This window comes from Plecotus auritus (assembly GCF_963455305.1).
Source record: "Plecotus auritus genome assembly, chromosome: X".
NCBI lineage: Eukaryota > Metazoa > Chordata > Mammalia > Chiroptera > Vespertilionidae > Plecotus > Plecotus auritus.
In genome coordinates, this window is record NC_137784.1 from 112,038,175 (window position 1) to 112,044,577 (window position 6,403).

The following is a 6,403-nucleotide window of genomic DNA, read 5'->3' on the forward strand; positions in this document are numbered from 1 at the left end:
TTGGTCTCTATGTCATTTATTTCTGCTCTAATCTTTATTATCTCCTTCCTTCTGCTCCCTCTGGGTTTTCTTGTTGCTCTCTTTCTAATTCTTTGGGTTGTAGGGTTAGATGATTTACTACCATTTTTTTTCTTTTTTTTTGAGGTAGACCTATAGAGCTATAAACTTCCCTCTCAGGACTGCTTTCATTGTGTCCCATAGGTTTTGGATTGTTGTGTTTTTATTGTCATTAGTTTCCAGAATGTTTTTTAATTTCTTCTTTGATCTCATTGGTAACCCAATCAATATTTAATAACATGCAATTCAGCTTCCAAGTGTTTGAGTGTTTTGGATTGTTTTTATTGTATTTTTTTCTAATATTATGTCATTGTGGTATGAAAAGATGCTTGGTATGATTTCAATCTTCTTGAATTTGGGGAGACTTTGCTTGTGACCCAGTATGTGGTCTATTTTTGAAAATGTCCCATGTGTACTTTGAGAAGAACGTATATTCTGCAGCTTTGGGGTGAAATATTCTGAAGATGTCAATTAAGTCCATCTGATCTAGTGAGTCATTTAGGATTGTTGTTTCTTTGCTGGTTTTTTGTCTAGAGGATTTATCCAGTGATATCAGTGGTGTATTAAAGTCCCCTACTATGATTGTATTGTTTTCGATCTCTCTCTTGATATCTTCCAGGAGATTTTTTAGGTATTTGGGTGCTCCTGCATTGGGTGCATATATGTTTATCAGGGTTATATCCTCTTGTTGTATCGATCCCTTTAGTATTATGAAGTGGCCTTCCTTATCTCTTGTTATGGCCTTCACTTTGAGCTCTATTTTGTCAGTTATAAGTATTGCTACCCCAGCTTTTTTTTCATTTCCATTTGCCTGAAAGATATTTTTCCATCTCTTCACATTCAGTATGTGTGAGTCCCTTGTTCTGAGGTGGGTCTCTTGTAGACAGCATATATATGGGTCATGTTTTTTTATCCATTCAGCCATTTGATGTCTTTTGATTGGAGCATTTAGCCCATTTACGTTTAAAGTTATTATTGAGGGAGAAACCAAGATGACGGCATAAGTAAGCACCTAAACTGCTGTCTCGCACAACAATTTCAAAACTACAACTAAAAGACAGAACAGACATCATTCAGAACCACAGGAAGGAAGGGTTAAGTGGAAATTCTACAACTAGAAGGAAAGAGGAAAGCTTACGGAGAATCAGAGGAGCAGCAAAGGGCTGAGGTACAGAGACGCATGCAGAGAGGAAGGGCGACTGAGAGCCTGGCTGACTTTCTCTGGTGGGAGGGGGAAGGAAACCCCCGACTGCACTGAACCCCAGTTCCGACTGTACTGAAACCCAGTTCTGGGCGAAACCCCGTGGACCCAGGCTCATACAGGGGGAGTCTGGACTGTCAGGTAGAGAGAAAGGCACATGGAGACTCGGAGACCCAGGGGAGCCGCGGCGGGCCTGGAGGCGCATGTGCGCACACACAAGTGCTCGCAGAGAAAGCTAAATGCGGAGGTAGCGGCAGGCATTCCCTAGCGGAAGGGAGTCTGAAGCTCCTGACTGCACTGAACCCTAGTTCCGACTGCACTGAACCGCACTGAACCCCAGTTCTGGGCGAGCCCCTGGGGACCCACGCTCTTACAGGGGGAATCTGGACTGTCAGGCGGAAACTCAAGGGAGTCACAGAAGGCAGAGGTCTGGAGGTGCGTGCGCAAGGGCAGGGCTGACAGGAATCCAAGACTGTCTGCTCCACCCTGAGACTCCGCCCCATCCAAGTTGAGCACAGAGGCTTTGGCAATTTTGCAAGTCTAATCCTATAAGGCTGTCTCCAGCACTGAACTTCTCCCAGTGTAGACACAGCTGATCCTCAAAGCCAACTGGCCTGGAGGTCTATTCCTCCCAGTGATACCAACAACAATCAAGACTTAACTACAACAAGGCTGTACACACAGTCCACAAAGGGGTGCACCAAGAGTGTGCACCTCAGGTAACAGGGGAGGCTGACCCACTGGGCCATATAGGAAACCTAGCACACAAAGCTACCCTACCAACTCAGAGAAGCAGCAAAAATGTGGAGGCAAAGAAACAGATCACAAACAAAAGAAATGGAGGAAAACAAATGACTGGATATAGAATTCAAAACCACGGTTATAAGGCTTTTCAAGAATATCCTAGAAAAGACCGATAAATTTAGCGAGATGCTCTAGGATATGATAAAGGACCAACCTGAAATTAAACATACACTGACTGAAATAAAAAATATTATACAGAGACCCAACAGGAGACTAGAGGAATGCAAGAATCAAGTCAAAGATTTGAAAAACAAAGAAGCAAAAAACACTCAACCAGAAAAGCAAAAAGAAAAAAGAATCCAAAAAGTTGAAGATGGTGTAAGAAGCCTCTGGGACAACTTCAAGTGTATCAACATCAGAATTATGCAGGTGCCAGAAGAAGACAGAGAGAAAGATACTGAAAACCTATTTGAAGAAGTAATGACTGAAAACTTCCCCTACCTGGTGAAAGAAATAGACTTACAAGTCCAGGAAGCATACAGAACCCCAAACAAGAAGAATCCAAAGAGGACCACACCAAGACACATCATAATTAAAATGCCAAGAGCAAAAGACAAAGAGAGGATATTAAAAGCAGCAAGAGAAAAACAGTTAGTTACCTACAAGAGAGTGCCCATAAGACTGTCAGCTGATTTCGCAACAGAAACTATGCAGGCCAGACGGGAGTTGCAAGAAATATTCAAAGTGATGAAAAACAAGAACCTACAACCAAGATTACTCTACCCAGCAAAGTTATCATTCAGAATGGAAGGTCAGATAAAGAGCTTCACAGATAAGAAAAAGCTAAAGGAGTTCATCACCACCAAACCAGTATTATATGAAATGCTGAAAGGTATTCTTTAAGAAGAGGAAGAAGAAAAAAGTAAAGAGAAAAATTATGAACAACAAATACATATCTATCAACAAGTGAACCTAAAAATCAAGTGAATTAAAAATCTGAGGAACAGCCGAAACCGGTTTGGCTCAGTGGATAGAGCGTCGGCCTGTGGACTCAAGGGTCCCGGGTTCGATTCCGGTCAAGGGCATGTACCTTGGTTGCCAGCACATCCCCAGTAGGGGGCATGCAGGAGGCAGCTGATCGATGTTTCTCTCTCATCGATGTTTCTAACTCTCTATCTTTCTCCCTTCCTCTCTGTATAAAAATCAATAAAAAAAAAAATCTGAGGAACAGAATAAACTGGTGAATATAATAGAATCAGGGGCATAGAAAGGGAGTGGACTGATAATTCTCAGGGGGAAAGGGTATGGGGGGTGCAGGAAGAGACTGGACAAAAATCGTACACCAATGGATGAGGACAGTGGTGGGGGGGAGGTAAGGGCAGAGGGTGGGGTGGGAACCGGGTGGAGGGGAGCTATGAGGGGCAAAAGGAGAAACAATTGTAATAATCTGAACAATAAAGATTAAATTAAAAAAATAAAGTTATTATTGAAAGGTACTTGTTTGTAGCCATTTTTATTTTTTGAGGCTGTGTTCCTTCTTACCTTTTTGTTTCTACTTTTTACAGCATTCCCTTTAGCATTTCTTGCATTGTTGGCTTGGTAGTGATAAACCCCCTTAGCCTTTTTTTGTCTGCAAAGCTCCTGATTTCCCCTTCAATTTTGATTGATAGTCTTGCTGGATAGAGTATTCTTGGATTCAGTCCATTGCTTTGCATCACTTTGTATATCTCCTTCCATTCCCTTCTAGCTTGATGTTTTTCTATTGAGAAATCATTTGATAATCTGATGAGGGATCCTTTGTAGGTAACTTTCTGTCTCTCTCTTGCAGCCTTTAAGATTCTCTCTTTGTCAATAACATTTGCCATTGTAATTATGGCGTGTCTTGGTGTGGGTCTTTTGGGATTCATCTTGCTTGGGACTCTCTGTACTTGAGTAACTTTTTTCTTCCCCATATCAGGGAAGTTTTCTGTCATTATTTCTTCAAATATATTTTCTAATTCGTGCTGCTCTTCTTGTTCTTCTGGCAGCCTTATTATACATATGTTATTTCGTTTTGCATTGTCCCATAGATCCCTTAGGCTCTCCTCCTGCTTTTTAATTTTTTTCTCTAGTTGCTGTTCAGATTGAGCTTGTTTCTATACCTGATCTTCTAACTCACTAATTCAGTCCTCTGCTTCTTCTAGTCTACTGTTGAAGCCTTCCATGGTGTTTTTGATTGTAGCTATATCATTTTTCATTTCTTCCTGATTTTTGCATAAGTTGTTGATTTCTTCGTCCATCCAGTGTATGAACTGTATGACCATTACTCTGAATTCTTTTTCTTTTTATTATTAATTTCTTTGTTGATTAAGGTATCACATATTTGTCCTCATACCCCCATTCCCATCCCAAACCCCTCCCCACGCATGTCCCCACCCCCGTGTTGTCCATGACCACTGGTTAGGCTTATATGCATACATACAAGTCCTTTGGTTGATCTCTCCCCCTTACCCCAACCTGCCCCTACCTTCCCTCTGGGGTTTGAAAGTCTGATCGATGCTTCCCTGTCTCCACGTCTGTTTTTGTTCATCAGTTTATGTTGTTCATTATTTCCCCTAGATGACTGAGATCATGTGATACTAGAAATACACTTATAAGAACCGAAAATGAGACAAGCAATAATGGTTATGCTGGGAGGCAAATGAATCAGTCTGTAGTGAGTTTCTTTCTGGGCCAACAGTTCTTTTGAGTCCCAATTTCAATGTCAAACAGTTCCTTATGTGTACATGTCAGCAATGAAATTTCAGTTCTGGATGGTGGACAAATGGTGGTAATGCAGGTCCGACCCTCTCTGGTTTGGTCTTGGGCAACTTGCTGCAACGCACAGCTGCTGACTGCTAGTATGGCAAGGCGTCGTCAGCGTCTTCCATCTCTGGACTGTTTCTCTTCTGTCTTCATGTCTGGAGCAGTCCTGTCAATTCCTCTCTGTTGCAGGAATCCACATGGTCTTGGAGGTGTTTTCTGAAAATATACAAACATATTCTAGACCAAAAGTTAATAAAGGAATCTTTTCTATAAATTTGACTTGGGATCCTTTTTCATTTTTTGCCCAAACGATTTTCCTTTGGCTTGTTTTGACACCATGTGTGTTTTTCATGGGTGTCTTGCTGTTAGCATTACAAATGAAAGTTAATTTTCTAAAGTAAAAATTTTCTAGATGTAATTTACTTACAGATTATTTTTCCTTACATGATATTCTTCTACTATCCCCCTTTTTTAATTTAAATATTAGGAGGCTTTTGGAAACTTTATAATGTAGTCTTGATAGCTTTTAAATTTTAATTTTTTGCACTAAAATATGACTGCTTTAGGTTCATTACATGTTACGCAATTTTACCATGAGATGAACTACCAATAAAAATTTTAGTTAACACTTAAGGAACAGCTTTTTGTCCAGTACCATTAATTTTTCTAGAATATTCGCTTATTTCACTTAGCCAATTTAAATTAGTCTGAGAACTTGACTACTATTTTACTGTCAAATTTAATACTCTAACAACAATCTTATTTTACCCTGTAAATATTAGTGGAAAGGATTATTTGCCTTCTTGTGTAGGCCCTGAGCATTCCTGTTGCTAGGTTGGATTTAGATATCAAAAACCCACTTACCCATACCATGTGTACAAGACAATTCAAACAAGTCTTGTTGCAGTGAGAGGGCAGCTGCTGTCGGCCAAGTCTCTGTCTGTTACCTGGGTCCTGATTTGAGCTGGACATGGGAAGTGAAGCAGCCATGGGGGCAGGAGACCTCCCTCAGAAGGGGTGAGGGTTCAGGCCCCTGCAAAGTTGCGGGGGTGAGGGTCTGTGCCCCACCTCTGTTGACCCCCAAATTCTCTCCCCATGGCCCCTCTGCGACTGTGCCTGTCTTAGGTTGTTCCTTCCCTGAGGAATCTTACCTGTCTCTGGCTAACCAGCCATCCTCCGGGGCCAAGCAGGGTGATGTGAGGTTCAGTTCTGTCTCCTTGGTAACCTATGCCCCCTTGGCCTCCATGCCCAGCACCTGCCTTGGAATCCCCTTGCCTACTGGCGGGGCCCCGGCACTAATCACATATCTTGGGGAACCCAGGTTTCTTCTCCAGGGAGGGCCCAGCTCACCCCACTGGGTGAGAGACAGATCCATGGTACCAGCCACCACGAGGCCTCAACCTCAGCATGAACAGAAAGCAGGGCGAATAGCTGTGGGCAATTGGATTGTGAGAAGAGGGTCCTTCTTGGCCAAAAGGGCAAGAGGGGCCAATATAGAATGCTCAGGTGCCTTCCCAGGGGGCCCTCTACACAGTGGAAGGGATTAAATCCTTTCAGGTCCTTTTTCAATTGCTGCCAGACATTCAAAGAATTAGTTTGTAAGTTTGTTTGGGATAA